Here is a 14,777-nt window from a genome sequence, read left to right as displayed (position 1 = left end):
TTGGGGTGTCTGTGAACTTACTGTGATTTTAGGCAGCCTCTCTGCTAATGGGTGGTGTTGTGTTCCTGTCTTGCTAGTTGTTTGGCATAGGGTGTCCATCACTGTAGCCTCCTGATCGTTGAGTGAAGCTGGGTGTTGGTGCTGAGATGGAGATCTCAGGGAAATTTTCGCTGTTTGATATTACATGGAGCTGGGAGGTCTCTTGTGGACCAGTGTCCTGAAGTTGGCTCTCCCACCTCAGAGGCACAGCACTGACTCCTGGCTGCAGCACCAAGAGCCTTTCATCCACATGGCTCAGAATAAAAGGGAGAAAAAGTAGAAAGAAAGAAAGAAGATAAAATAAAGTAAGGTAAAATAAAATAATGTTATTAAAATAAAAATTACTACAAAAAATTTTTTTAAAAAGTAAAAAAAAACGGACAGATAGAACCCTAGGACAAATGGTGAAAGCAAAGCTATACAAACAAAATCTCACACAGAAGCATACACATACACACTCACAAAAAGAGGAAAAGGGGAAAAAATAATAAATCTTGCTCTCAAAGTCCACCTCCTCAATTTGGGATGATTCGTTTTCTGTTCAGGTATTCCACAGATGCAGGGTCCATCAAGTTGATTGTGGAGCTTTAAAACTGCTTCTGATGCTGCTGGGTGGGATTTCCCTTTCTCTTCTTTGTTCTCACAGCTCCCGGGGCTCAGCTTTGGATTTGGCCCCGCCTCTGCGTGTAGGTCGCCGGAGGGCGTCTGTTCTTCGCTCAGACAGGACGAGGTTAAAGGAGCCGCTGATTCCGGGGCTCTGACTCACTCAGGACGTGGGGAGCGAGGGGCACGATGCGGGGCGAGCCTGCGGTGGCAGAGGCCGGCGTGACGTTGCACCAGCCTGAGGGCCACCGTGCATTGTCCCGGGGAATTTGTCCCTGGATCCCGGGACCCTGGCAGTGGCGACCTGCACAGGCTCCCCGGAAGGGGGTGTGGACAGTGACCTGTGCTCACACACAGGCTTCTTGATGGCGGCAGCAACAGCCTTAGCGTCTCATGCCCGTCTCTGGGGTCCACGCTTTTAGCCGCGGCTCGCGCCCGTCTCTGGAGCTCCTTTAACCAGTGCTCTTAATCCCCTTTCCTCGCACACCAGGAAATAAAGAGGGAAGAAAAAGTCTCTTGCCTCTTCGGCAGGTCCAGACTTTTCCCCGGACTCCCTCCTGGCTAGCCATGGTGCACTAACCCCTTCCGGCTGTGTTCACGCCGCTAGTCCTCTACCTGCGCTCTGACTGAAGCCCAAGCCTCAGCTCGCAGCCCCGCCCGCCCTGGTGGGTGAGCAGACAAGCCTCTCGGGCTGGTGAGTGCCGGTTGGCAACGATCCTCCGTGCGGGAATCTCTTCGCTTTGCCCTCTGCACCCCCGTTGCTGCGCTCTCATCTGCGGCGCCGAAGCTCCCCCGCTCCGCCACCCGCAGTCTACGCCCGCGAAAGGGCTTGCAGTGTGTGGATACCTTTCCTCCTTCACAGCTCCCTCTCACTGGTGCAGGTCCCGTCTCTGTTCTTTTGTCTCTGTTTTTTCTGTTTTCTTTTGCCTTACCCAGGTACGTGGGGAGTTTCTTGCCTTTTGGGAGGTCTAAGGGCTTCTTCCAGCGTTCAGTAGGTGTTCTGTAGGAGTTGTTCCACGTGTAGATGTATTTCTGATGTATCTGTGGGGAGGAAGGTGATCTCCTCGTCTTACTCTTCCGCCATCTTAATAAATCTCAGGCTTTTCCCATTTTTAAAATTGAGGTGTTACTATTTTTCTTTTGTATTTGAGAGAGGTTTTTATTTGCTGAGGATATGGACTCTCATTTGTTACAAATATTTCCCCTCTTATTAGTATTTAATTTTTTTGTAAATGTTAGTACAAGATGATACATGCATAGAAACACATTCTCCTTTGTGAGCTAAGACAATTAAAACACATATTTGGAAAAAAATATTCACTAGCATTCAGAGTGGCTCACTAAATAATTCTTAATCGTTGTGCACAGACTATGGTAATTTTACAAAGCAAGAGAACAAATAATACAACCTTGTGTTTCAGCTGTTGCTGCCTAACAAGGCCCTCCAATAGTTAGTGACTAAAAACAGCAGGTGTTTTATTGCTCAGAATTCTGTGGTCAGGAATTCAGACAGGGCTTAGCAGAGATGCTTTATGTGTCTGTCCTCTTGGCCTAATTGGGACTGGAAGGTCCAAGATGGTGTCACTCACATTGTTGTGGTCTTGGTGCTGCCTTTTGGCTGGAGTTACTTGATTCTCCTCCATAAAGTTTCTCTCCACGTAGTGGCCCATCATTCGGGAGTTAGCCTAGGCTTTCTTACGTCATCCTGGTTTCCAGCAGTGAAGGAGGAAGGGAAGATGCTTGATCTCTTAAGACCTAGGTCTGGAACTGGCATTATATTTATATATGCATAATACTTCTTCTGTATTCTGCTGGCAGGACTAGTCTCATGGGAAGCGTCTTGAAATAGATTACCTTTTAATAGGAAGAGCAGCTTGAACATAGGAGGAAATTTAAGCAGTTATCATTGCATTCAAAATCTACCACACCTTGTTATATTGAGAAGTCTACTATTTAGGAGAAGAGCTATTGAGAGAGAGAAGAAATGCTCTCAATTGCAGTGGTAGAAAACCTTACTAAATATCCTTAATGTTTAAGCCTTTTTATTACTTAACATAGCTAGGTGCATGGAGGTCAGGCCATCGCCAGGGTTGGTTAATTCAATGAATTGACAATATTGTCAAGGACCCAGGTTCCTTCCCTCCTTTTGCTCCTCCGTCTTTAAGTGTGTTGGCTTGTTCTCCAGTCTGGTTTTCCTTATGGTCCTAAAATGGTCTCAGTTACAGATTACAGATAATACCCAGAGGCAAGAAAAGGGGGACACCCTTATATTCGGTCTCTTTTTAAGACTAAGGAAAACCTTTCCCCCCAGCAGATTTTCCCTCATATCTCATTAGTTAAAATCGTTTCACCTGTTCATGCCTAGCACTAACAAAGGGGTGAGGCCTCCAAGATAGGCTCGGCCAATTGAGATTCATATCCCAGGCTCTCCTGAAAGACACAGTCTGGGGAAGGTGAACAAAATTAGGATTATGTTAAAAAGACAGAAAAAGGGGTTAGATAGATGAATAATGAGTGTGCAACAGTAGCATCTACTTCAGTAGGTAATCTTATTATAGGTAATAGGCCTATATGGGTAAGAAAGTGAGACACTTTGAAAAAATTCAAATTCCTATCATTCCTCACAAGATGGTACAGATATTTAAAATATAAACCAGTTACTTAGTTGCAAGAGATGTAGACTAGAGATTTATAGCAAATTTCTAGGGCTTGGTTTAAATTCCTAGTGGGATAGCAACTGATTACTTTTAAGAGCCTTAGTCGACAATTTCCACTTACATAGTGTCTTAGCCCATTTTGCTATAACAAAAATACCGTAGACTCAGTGGCTTATAAACAACATAAATTTATTTCTTACAGTTCTGGAGGTTGGGAAGTTATGATCAAGGCATCAGTAGATTCAGTGTCTGGTGAGGACCCACTTACTCATTCATAAACTGGTGATTGGTGAGTAAAGCTATTTATTCAGTAAAGTCCAACTGCTTGAATTATGTAAATATCATTTAGCAATGCTATACTTCATGGTCTTCATCAAGTGAGATAAACTTAACTGTAAACCACTATTCAGTTGTAAAGATAAAGAAAATGGCTTCTGATGCTTAAAGGAAAATGGATCATTCTTTCACTCAGCAAATATTATTGAATATTAGTATATGTAAGAAAAGTGAGGGAATCAAATGAAATAAACGATAAGTTTCCTCACTTCACTTACAACTATAACACCTAGAGTATAAACTTCATGAGGGCAGGGGTTTTGTTTTTCTGTTGTCGTCTCCCCAGTATGACTAGCAAACAAATACACAAGAGAGAGCATTGGTTCTGTTAAAGTGATTCAACAAGGAGGTCGTTTGAGCGAGGTGGCTCTAATGCCTTGGCAGCCTGTATAAGCAAACCAAAACCTAAGCCAGAGTTGATTCGTGTGAATACCTCAAGGTCAAGAAAGTGAAACTTAAGAACAGCTAGTCAGGAAGAGCCAATTAGGCTTTCTCAAATGAGGCCATCACTTGAGCGATAGTCAATCAATTTCCTTGCTTCACTTCCGCGCCAGGTCTGCTCTATAAACCCTTTGCTTTAGCTCCTGCAGTGGAGTGCTCCTAGCCATTTTCAGTTTGGTGCTGCCTGATTTGCTTTGATGTTTGCTCAAATACACTCTTCAAAATTTTCATGATCCTTAGTTTACCTTTTAACAACACCAAAACTAGTGATAGTAATTGAAGGATTCAAAGACGTAGAATATTCAGAAAGGAAAATTTTGAATAATATACTTAGACTCTTTATTTTAACCTAAGATTTATTTTAATCAGGTTTTGACAGACGTGCAGACAACAACCTTTGAAAGAGGAGTTTATTACTCACAGTTACCCAGAGGATGGTAGGCACCACGTGCCACATGGGGCCATAAGGCGTCACTTACAGGGAGAAGTAGAGAGAACTGGGACTAAACCTTTGTTATAGTGCTGAGAAGAGCTAGGTGCGGATGTCTCCTACGGAGTGGGAAGCAGAACACACAGCTGATGCTTGTGATTGGAGGGTTTGTGACAGATTTCCGAATGCCTGATGGTGGAGGTGTTTGTAAAAAACCTTGCATCATTAGCATGGCTCCATGACTCCAAGATGCCGATCATTAATACAGAATATCAAGAATAATTATTACACAATCAAATTCTATTACTGTTACTGTTATTTCACCAATTTAGCTTTGTATTTTTTAGAGACATAATAGATGTATTAACAGAACAAGACAATGCTTATTTGTAGCACACAAGACAGTAAACAAAGGCCTTATTTACTGAGTTGTTTCTCTTTGCCTTGATGTCAAAGCAAGCTGTTGAGGTTGCTCATGAGGTACATTCTTTCATTTACCATGCCTAGAACAGAGATAAAGCTGCAGACAGGCTCTTATTGTTGTTTACTTTTTTTTTTTTTTCCCTTTATGGGTTAACCACAATGACAGATCTCATCCTAGCTCTTAATCCTGCCAGCCACTTCGGAAAGATCTTCCACCAGGATTCTGTTGTGCCTTAGGGGTGATTCAACAAAGAAAGATACATTGTAAGATTGGGGGGGTGCGGGGAAAGGCAATGCCTTTCTAAATGAATGGATTATGAGTAATGAAAAGAACAACTCTACTAAAGAAGCTGAATGAAATATTTTCTAATGGTTTGGTGGGTACGAAACATTAAATTGTGGAGGGGTGGTTTTTTTTTTTTTTTTAAAGCTGTAGGACTTAGGTGTTAAAAGGCATGTCATTTCATTATAACTGTTATTTGTGGTAAGCTGGACCTGTTTAAAAATCTAATTTGGTTGTCTTGAGCTTGTATTATTTACCTATATTCTTTTGTTGTTTTATTAATTGTTACTAGAAGGAGATTGATGTTTTAATTGAATTTTTAATCGAACAGTGAACTTATTGAATCTTCATTGGGTTTCTATTTGGCAACATCTAATGAGAAGTTCATTTCTTTTAATCTTGTTAGGTAACATGGTGGGAAATGACTAATATATATACTACCCAGTATTACCTCTAGGCCTCCCAAATGCCAACATATACTTTTATTTAAAAAAGATTTTTCAGGAGGTACAGTCCAGTTTGCTTACTTTTTCTGGATTTGTATTGCTTTTAAAAATTCATTATTTTATATCATCTTTTTGTGACTGGGATTATACTGCTGCAGGTAATAACACTTGCATATTGAGTAAAAGAACTTAGAACAGAAAAAAAAAAGGAAGTATGTATCCTTATCTCCACACTTCCATAATTCCCCCAAATCATACTTTAATGTAAAAGTAAGTGATAGCTTTAAAATTTTTCAGTATACTCTCTTCTTATTTATTAATCCAGTTTCCTCTTACCATTCCAGTGAAGTTGAACCGTAGAAGATAGTAACCTTGTAATTGCCAAATCCAGTGACTGCTTCTCAATCCTTATCCTTCCTGAACTCAAGCACTTTGTCACTGTTGACAGCCTATCCTTTTTTTTTTTTTTTTTTTTTTAGTTTCTAGGGCACTATTTTTCTCTACTACTCCAGCCACGCGTTGCCTAGCTAGCTCCTCTTTACCACCTACTTACTTCCTTCAGGCGTCTGCTGAGCTCATCTTCAACACTCTCCATATGTATTCCCTCTGTTGGGGGAGTGATTTCACTCTTCTACTCATACATAAATGATCCCCCAATTTGTATTTTCATTCCTGACTTGTTTACTAAAGGAAAACCATTTCTCTATTCATGACACTTCTGACACCAAATGTGTGGGTTTTCATTACCCAGCAATTCTCCAGTTCTCTGGGGACACAAACTAGGTGTCCTACAGTTTAATTCAGTTCTGACACTAACTACCCAGTCAGCACAGACCCCACAGGTTAAAGGTTGAGTCCCATAATACTGCCCCCAACTTGAGACAACAATTTTTTTTTTCTTTTTTTTCGGTACGCGAGCCTCTCACTGTTGTGGCCTCTCCCGTTGCGGAGCACAGGCTCCGGACGCGCAGGCTCAGCGGCCATGGCTCACGGGCCTAGCCGCTCCGCAGCACGTGGGATCCTCCCGGACTGGGGCACGAACCCGTGTCGCCTGCATCGGCAGGCTGACTCTCAATCACTGCGCCACCAGGGAAGCCCCCGAGACAACAATTTTAAGTAGTGGGTTCCCAGCTTACCCACACTTCTGTCTGACTTGGCTATAAATTGGAGGTTCCCACAGTCCCTCCTGCACAGGTGTGATAATTTGCTCTAACGGCTCACAGAACTCAAGGAAATACTTGACTTACTATTACTGATTTATTATAAAGGATACAAATGAACAGCCAGATGAAGATGTATATAGGGTGAGGTCAGGAAGGGTCTCAAGGTGTGGGAGCTTCTGTTCCCATAGAGTTTGGGTTGTGCCACCCTACTGGTAGCTTTCTGAACCCATCATTTAGGGTTTTTATGGAGGTTCCATTACAAAAGCATGATTGATTAAATCATCGACCACTGACGATTAACTGAATCCCTAGTCCCTCTCCTCTCCCTGGAGGTCGCTGGGTGAAGCTGAAAATTCCAGTCCTCTAATCATGTCGTTATTTTCTCTGGCAAACAGCCCTTCCAAGAGTCACTCCATTAGCATATACTCAGGTGTAGTTGACAGGGGCTTATTATGAATAACAAAAGACACTCCTTTCACCCCACCACTCAGGAAATTCCAGGGGGTTTAGGAGCTCTGTGTGAGGAACTGGGGATGAGGACCAAATATGTCTTTCTTATTATATCTACCAAGCCCCAAATCTTAATTTCCAACCTGTGAGGACATGTATCCTGGACAGTTTACCAATTCTTCAACATTCACACAGCCAAATCCGACTTGACTACCTTCCTTCATTTTTAATCTTATTAATAATTGTTATATTATGGAATTATTAGAATAATTACTTATTAACTTGCTTTTTTAACCTCGCACATCATGGCTAAGTAGAAATTTTAGGGCCAGTGGAAGGGACTGGGAAAAATTGGTCATTTAAAAACTTTGATCGTATTGAGGCAGGAGATAGATGGGCCCCAGGCTGAGCAGCCAGAGTTTGTCCCCTGTGACAGATACTCCAAAATAGCAGGAGGGAGGAGAAGCTGAGCCCTGCCCAGATAAGAGATAAAAGACCACATATTCCTCATTCTCCAAGTCAAGGAGACCTTCCTGACTACACAGGCGCAGAAAGTCTCCTTGGAGGTCAGTAAGGGAGGGGGCACCACCCCATAGTAAGTGATGCCAACCTACACATAGGCCTCTTTGCTAGAATCCATCTTGGCTAAGAGATGCACGCACACACGCACGCACGCACGCACGTGGGAGGACCCTGAGATATACCAAATACGGACTCAAAACCAGGCAAAGGAAGATGATTGGTCAAAGAAAACCCAGAAGAAATGCCCCATAAAAGTGATTCAAACTACCAAGAGGTGCAACTCCCTCTGAGCCCGCCCATGTGTCTATCCACAAGTACTCTTTTTCCTCCTAGTAAACACTTTGCTTGTTTCACTACTTTCCGTGTCTTTGTGGGAATTCATTTCTACAAAGCCGAAAGGCCAGGGCCTTGTCACTGACCACTGGTATAGTGGGTAGGATTCAGCACTCACTGCCGCGGCCTGACTTCAGTCTCTGGCTGGGAACCGAAATCCTACTTCAAGCTGCTGCAGGCCAAGGCCACCTGAGATCAGTATTGAATCATCATCTGAAGTAGCTCAAATTTGTCTTCTTTTCCTTTTTGCTGTTTTAATTCAAACCTTTATTATCTTTCTAGTAATAGCTTCTTAATCGATCTTGACTCACATCTGCCCTCTTACTCCGGTGCACCTTGCAGATTGCTGCCAGAGTCTTAACATGAATCTGATGATGTAATCATCCTATGTAGAAATCTTTGCTGCCTTGCTGTGTCCTCAGAATATAAGGTGCACACCATTACCACGCCATTCAGCATCTTCCTCCTTCTGACCCACAGTATTGTCTCTTGTATACTCGGGCATCAAAGCTGAGGCATCATCTCTCTCATCCTGCTCTCATCCTGCTCTGTTCAACATTTTGCCTTTGCAAGATGTCTTTAATAAATTGTCTTTAATAACCTTTTTGCTTTTGGATGTAATCCTGAGCATCCTTCAAGGCTGCTTTATGTATTGTTTTCCCTTTGAAACCTTCCTCAGCACCCTAGGAAGGGCTCTGTTATGAGTTGCTCCTCTTGTATATGTCAGTATTCCTAGGATCTAGCAAAGCACTTTGAGCATACTGTTAGCTTCTTTTTAAAATTTGAAGTCCTTATTTTTAGAAACGATCCTTAAAAATGTAGTTTTTATTACCATTTAGTTCTTTACCTGGTACATTTCCTTTGTTTGATTTCTTAGCAAACGAAACTAACATCATCATCACTGTCATCAACACTTTGACAAACATTTAACAGATGTCTAGACTGCTTGCATGCAATTAGGGGGCAGAAAGATTTAACAGTTGGTCCTGCACCACCAGCTCAGTCAGCTCCACGGTAGCCCTGAAGTGATGTTGCGTGATTGTACTTCTTCCAGTGCTGTGCTACAATACAGCCCATGGTGAGTCCTAGCAGAGACTGTGCACAGGAAGATGATGTGCTACAAAGTCTCCAAGTTTCATTTGAAATTCAAGGTCTACCCTGATGCACACTTCACACATTTCTAAGCTTAGTGGCTACTCCCTTATATAATTTTAAACAGGTCTCAAGTCAATTTTGCAGTTAAACAAGTCTAGTCGGTTTAGTTTTGTGTTTAAATAGCAACAGATTTCTCAGTCTCCTAGGAAACTGCATGGCAACTAGGAACTCTTTAAATATAGAGCATGCCAGGATCTCTTAAATCTTTAAAAGCAAGGACACTATTAATTAACAGTTTATATAGGTAAGCATGATGACATGGCAGAATGAAATAAAGTCAACTAATGACTGAATCTAACCAAACCAAACCAAACAAACTCCAACAAGTAATTATTTATCTTTAATATCTAACTGGCCCAATATTTTACCATAATTTTATTATTCTATAAAAGGATCACATCCTACAGGTATAATAAAATATATAAAAATGTTGAATGTCAGTCAAACAGAAGTACCTATGCCATGGGATAAATTCTTCTGTTTTTACCGACTCGTATACTTGTACAAAGAATGAGTAATTTAAACGACCTTAAAACCCTCACTAGTTTTTGTAGTTATTTGATCGTATTATTGTTAGTATCTATGTTAATAATATAGATATATAAAGGGTTAGTATTATAAACTGTAAAAGTATATCACATAGTAATCATGTTTATTAGACTGAAAGGTCATCAAATGTGCATATGAGAGGTGTTCCAGACTGCTCAAAGCATTCTTCAGTTTCTCTTATTCCCAAGCGCCCCTTATTCCTTTACCTCTCTCCTCTCTGGCTTGGCAGGAACCTTGCTAGTTTGCGTTGTGTTACACCTGTTGTGAATTAACAAGCAGGTGATAATTAGCAACAGTGGTGACACTGGATCTAGCTGTAAAATGGTTGAAACCATCCAATGACCTCTACTGCTTTGGACATTCAGTTTGGTTGGAACCAGTAGAATAGCTCAATTTTTGTTTCCCACAGTCCAGCAATTCTTTAGTGGTTCTAAATACTCAGGAGAAACAGTCACAGGATTTTCGCGACGTTTTCCTGGAGCATGCTGCCACCTCTTGGCCAGATGAAAGCAGGGCAGCTTTTGTAGGATCCCAGTGGAGCCTGCAGTATAATTCCTCATTCCCACTAAAATTTAATGCTTTCTGAACAGAGTAATTTGGATTTTCAACATCTAGAGGATTCATCAAATATTTGAATTATAAATAAAAATCATATAACAGCCAAAGGGACCAAATAATCTGAAATACTTCCCACAGAGTTATACAAGGATGCTGCAAAAGAGTAAACTCTATTACAGCTAATTTTGAGTTATATAAACAGAAAGAAAATTAGCCTTGGAGAATTTTATAGTGAAACTCTTAAGGATCAATTCCTCTTATGCTTATTCAGTCTTATAAGTTTGTCATCTCTTTTTAACAGAGAAAGGTTTATCGCAGGACCAAAAGGTTTATCCCCTGGCCCCGAGGGATCCATCAACTGATAAACCTTTCTCTGTTCCAGACTCCGGCATTTTGTTATTGTCTGGCCTCACTGTGCGTCATTGGGCACATGGACTTGCATCTTGGTAACAAAAATATCAATAGAGTCAATAGGTGCTACACCTAAATTTTTTGATATCTAATCAAATCAACAATGTCTATTAATCATCATCAAGCCAAACACTCTACTAGGTTCTGTGACTACTACAGTGAATAGAAGACAAAGGGTCCTGCCTTCTGGAAACCTGTCTAGAGGGTGTCATGGAGACATCAACAGAATTCTAGAACACAGTAAGGTGCATTATACATAGAGTACTTTGGGAGCATGCGGGAGGAACTCTCAACCCCATCTTGGATTATGGAAAATAAAAGACAAAGCAGATTAATGTAAATAGCCTTAATAGGCACACCAGTTTGCAGCTGGCTACAGACAAATTTATGTCTCCCCTAACAAAAACTTAAGCCCCAGTTTTATATTGTCAGGTTTCTATCCAAAGTGTATATTATTCATTGTAAATTTCCCTTTTTCTTCTCTCAAGGTAAAATACTTAAATTTGGAAAAATTGTGTACTCTTTCCATAGTTAAGATGTAAATCATTTAATAACTAAAGCTTAGAAATGACTAGAAGCTATGAAAGTTATATTTATAGTCTCTCTGGGTTTAATATTTAGTGTCTTAGGAATGATCACTTTTACTTTTTTATGATCACTTACCAATGTGGTAATCATGCTGCCCTCCCATTTTATAATTTAGGCTTATGTTCTGTAAAAAATTGCTTCTTTAAATAGATTTTTAGCTCTGTAGGTCTGAAAGCTTTAAGAATATAATTCCCTTCAGCTTTTAAATTTATTTTGTTTGAAATGAAAGGACAAGGAATACAGTGTAGAAGTTCCTCAGAAAACTAAAAATAGAATTACCACATGATCCAGCAATCCCACTCCTGGGCATATACCCAGACAAAACTAATTTAAAAAGATACATGCTCCCCAATGTTCATAGCAGCACTATTCACGATAGCCAAGACATGGAAGCAACCTAAATGTCCATTGACAGAGATATGGATAAAGAAGATGTGGTACATATATACAATGGAATACTATTCAACCATAAAAATGAACAAAATAATGCCATTTGCAGCAACATGGATGCAACCAGAGATTATCATACTAAGTGAAGTAAGTCAGAAAGAGAAAGACAAATACCATATGATATCACTTATATGTGGAATCTGAAATGTGGCACAAATGAACCTATCTACAAAACAGAAACAGACTCACAGACATAGAGAACAGACTTCTGGTTGCCAAGGGGGAGGGGGTGGGAGAGGGAAGGACTGAAAGTGTGGGATTAGCAGATGTAAACTATTATATAAAGGATGTGTAAACAACGAGGTCCTACTGTATAGCACAGGGAACTGTACTCAGTATCCTGCGATAAATCCTAATGGAAAAGGATATAAAGAAGAATGTCTGTATGTGTATCACTGAGTCACTGTGCTGTACAGCAGAGATTCCTACAACTTTGTAAATCAACTCTACTTCAATTAAAAAAAAATGAAATAACATGAAAGTTATCAGTCTGGGATGAATGAATGAATGACTAAAATAAACAAGTACATAAGTAAACAAATGAATAAATAGGTAAACACACACAGTACACAGATAATAAGCTGTTGGAATATTTCTCTCAAACTTTAGGTTGCTGCTGTAGTTATCTGTAGCTCTTTGGTATTTCCTACTAGTCATCTTCCTACTGCAAAACTGCTTCCCCCACCCCTGCCAATTGTCCACCTTCATTGTTGTCTTTAAACAATATATTTTTTCTCTTTAAAATAGTGTGGCATTTCTAGACCTCAGAATTTCATAAAATTCAGTTGTTGATGCCTTTAAAATTTGCTAAAATACTTTTATGATTGTTCCTATTTTTAAGTAAATTTAAACTAATTTCTTAGACTGTTGAGTGGGAAATCATTTTTCAGTATTTTGACTCAGGGGCTCTTGGTAGCATCTTAAGACCTCCCAGTCTCTGATTACGTGTTTATAAGAATATTTTCAGTCTATTAAAATTGCTTGGGATACCGTTTAATGGAGGTTAAAATGAATAAAATAATCTTTTCCTAATCTGCTTAAAAGTTGTTTTAAAAATCTAATATTTTGAACAGATAAAATTTTGAATGATTCAAAAAAGTAACAAAAAGTATAAAATGAAAAATTTTTTCTTATCTACTCAGTTCCCACCTACCTGCCTACCCCTGGGTAGCCAATATAAGTGGTTTATTATATATCATTACAGAGTTTCTTTTTGCATATAAGCAATATATATATATATTTATATTTTCTTAAGTTACCCTTTTACTCAAAAGGAAGCATACCATATATTCTGTTTTCACTTTACTTTTTTAAAAAAACTAATAATAGTTTTAATAATAGATACCTTTCTGTATTATTTAACTGAAGAACTTTTCCATTTTTTCACAACTGCATAATATTCTATCATGTAAAATTTACTAAACTGTAACTTAATCAGGTTATTGCTGATGGACATTTAGGTTGTTTCCAATTTTTTGCTGTTATAAACAGTGCTACAGGAATAACCAGATATGTTTTTTAAAGAGGATTATTGATCTTATTGTTTTCTGTGAATATTTTTCCTCATTTATTCTTTGCTTTTTTGCTTTTCTTCTTTTTTTTTTGAGATTTTTTTGGTTTTGTTTTTGTCATGCAGAACTTTTTGATTTTATATAGTCAGTTTTGTTAATTGTTTCTTCTATGGCTTCTTTGTTTTGTATCATGGTAAGAAAAGCCTGCCTTACTGTAAGGTTAAAAAGAAGTTTCTATTTTCTTCTAGTACTTTCATTGCTTTATCTTCACACCTAAGTCTTTGATCCATTTAGAATTTATACTGATGTAAAGTGTGGGTCTAACCTTTACTTCCAGGTGGCTGTCCAATTGCTACAACACAGTTTATTGAATATTCCAACTTTCCCTGACCAATTTCAGATAACACCCTTTATATATACTTAACTCCCAAATGTATTTGATTTATTTCTTGGCTTCCTATTCTGTTCCTCTGGGTTTGTCTGGCTATATATGTGTCAGGTTTTCTAATTGCTTTTGATTAATTAAACAGTATGATTTTTGTTTGCTTTTGTTCAATAAATTATATAGCTAGTAAACATCCTGTGCTTTGGGAGGCATATTTTGTTTCTCAAGGTAGGGTGTGAATAAAGTCAGAGAGTAGAACTGCCCATGCCTATCCTTGATATGCTCAGTGTCTAGTTCTCTTGTTTTCAGCCTGCAGGCCAACGTTTTCTTAGATGTGTTGGAGAGATGCTTAAAACATTTTATTAGTCATATAGGCTCCCTGATAAGAGCTGTATGATTTGGACATGAAGTAGATCGTGTAAATTATCAAAGATGAAAAGAGGACTTGATCTTGCCCAGCTCTACAACAAAGGAAAGTCAGAAATATGCAAATAATCACTTAGTACTCATAGAACAGTTTTTCTTATAATGTATTATTTCAGTTATTTCTTGCCATGACGTGGTAGATAATGTTATTTTGTTTAAGGATGACAAAACCAAGGCACAGATTGGTTAAATGAGCTCAAGTTCACACAGGGGGTGGTGGAGCCTGGATTTGAACTTAGGCAGAGCTTTTTCTTTGTTTTGTTTTGTTTTCGAGATAACTACAGACTCACAGGAAGCTGCAGAATAGTACAGAGAGGTCCCGTGTACCCTCTACTCAGTTTTCCCCAGTGATTACATAAGATGTAACATAACCACTGGGGAAACTAGATACAGGCATACTTCAGTTTATTATGTTTTGCAGATATGTTTTTAACAAACTGAAGGTTTGTGGCAACGCTGCATTGAGCAAGTCTATCAGTGCCATTCTCCCAACAGCATTTGTTCACTTGGTGTCTCTGTGTCACATTTTGGTAATTCTTGCAATACTTCAAACTTTTCCATTATTATTATATTTGTTATGGTGATCTGTGATCAGTGATCTTTGATGTTACTATGGCA

General features: G+C 39.3%; 1 long non-coding RNA gene across 1 annotated transcript in view; it reads left to right on the top strand.

The window, feature by feature from the left end:
* The window catches only part of LOC113631343 (uncharacterized), a 91,561-nt gene that overhangs the window by 6,060 nt on the left and 70,724 nt on the right, over positions 1-14,777 (top strand). Inside the window, exon 2 of the long non-coding RNA XR_003437267.1 lies at positions 3,502-3,588. This is a non-coding gene — a long non-coding RNA (uncharacterized LOC113631343). The remainder of the gene's footprint in view (positions 1-3,501; positions 3,589-14,777) is intronic.

The sequence above is a fragment of the Aethalodelphis obliquidens genome, unplaced genomic scaffold, assembly GCF_003676395.1.
Source record: "Aethalodelphis obliquidens isolate GAN/ISIS:26980383/991018 unplaced genomic scaffold, ASM367639v1 scaffold32, whole genome shotgun sequence".
In the NCBI taxonomy this organism is placed as follows: Eukaryota; Metazoa; Chordata; class Mammalia; order Artiodactyla; family Delphinidae; genus Aethalodelphis; species Aethalodelphis obliquidens.
The sequence above is the reverse complement of the archived record's forward strand: the minus strand, read 5'-3'. Positions and strand labels throughout refer to the sequence as shown.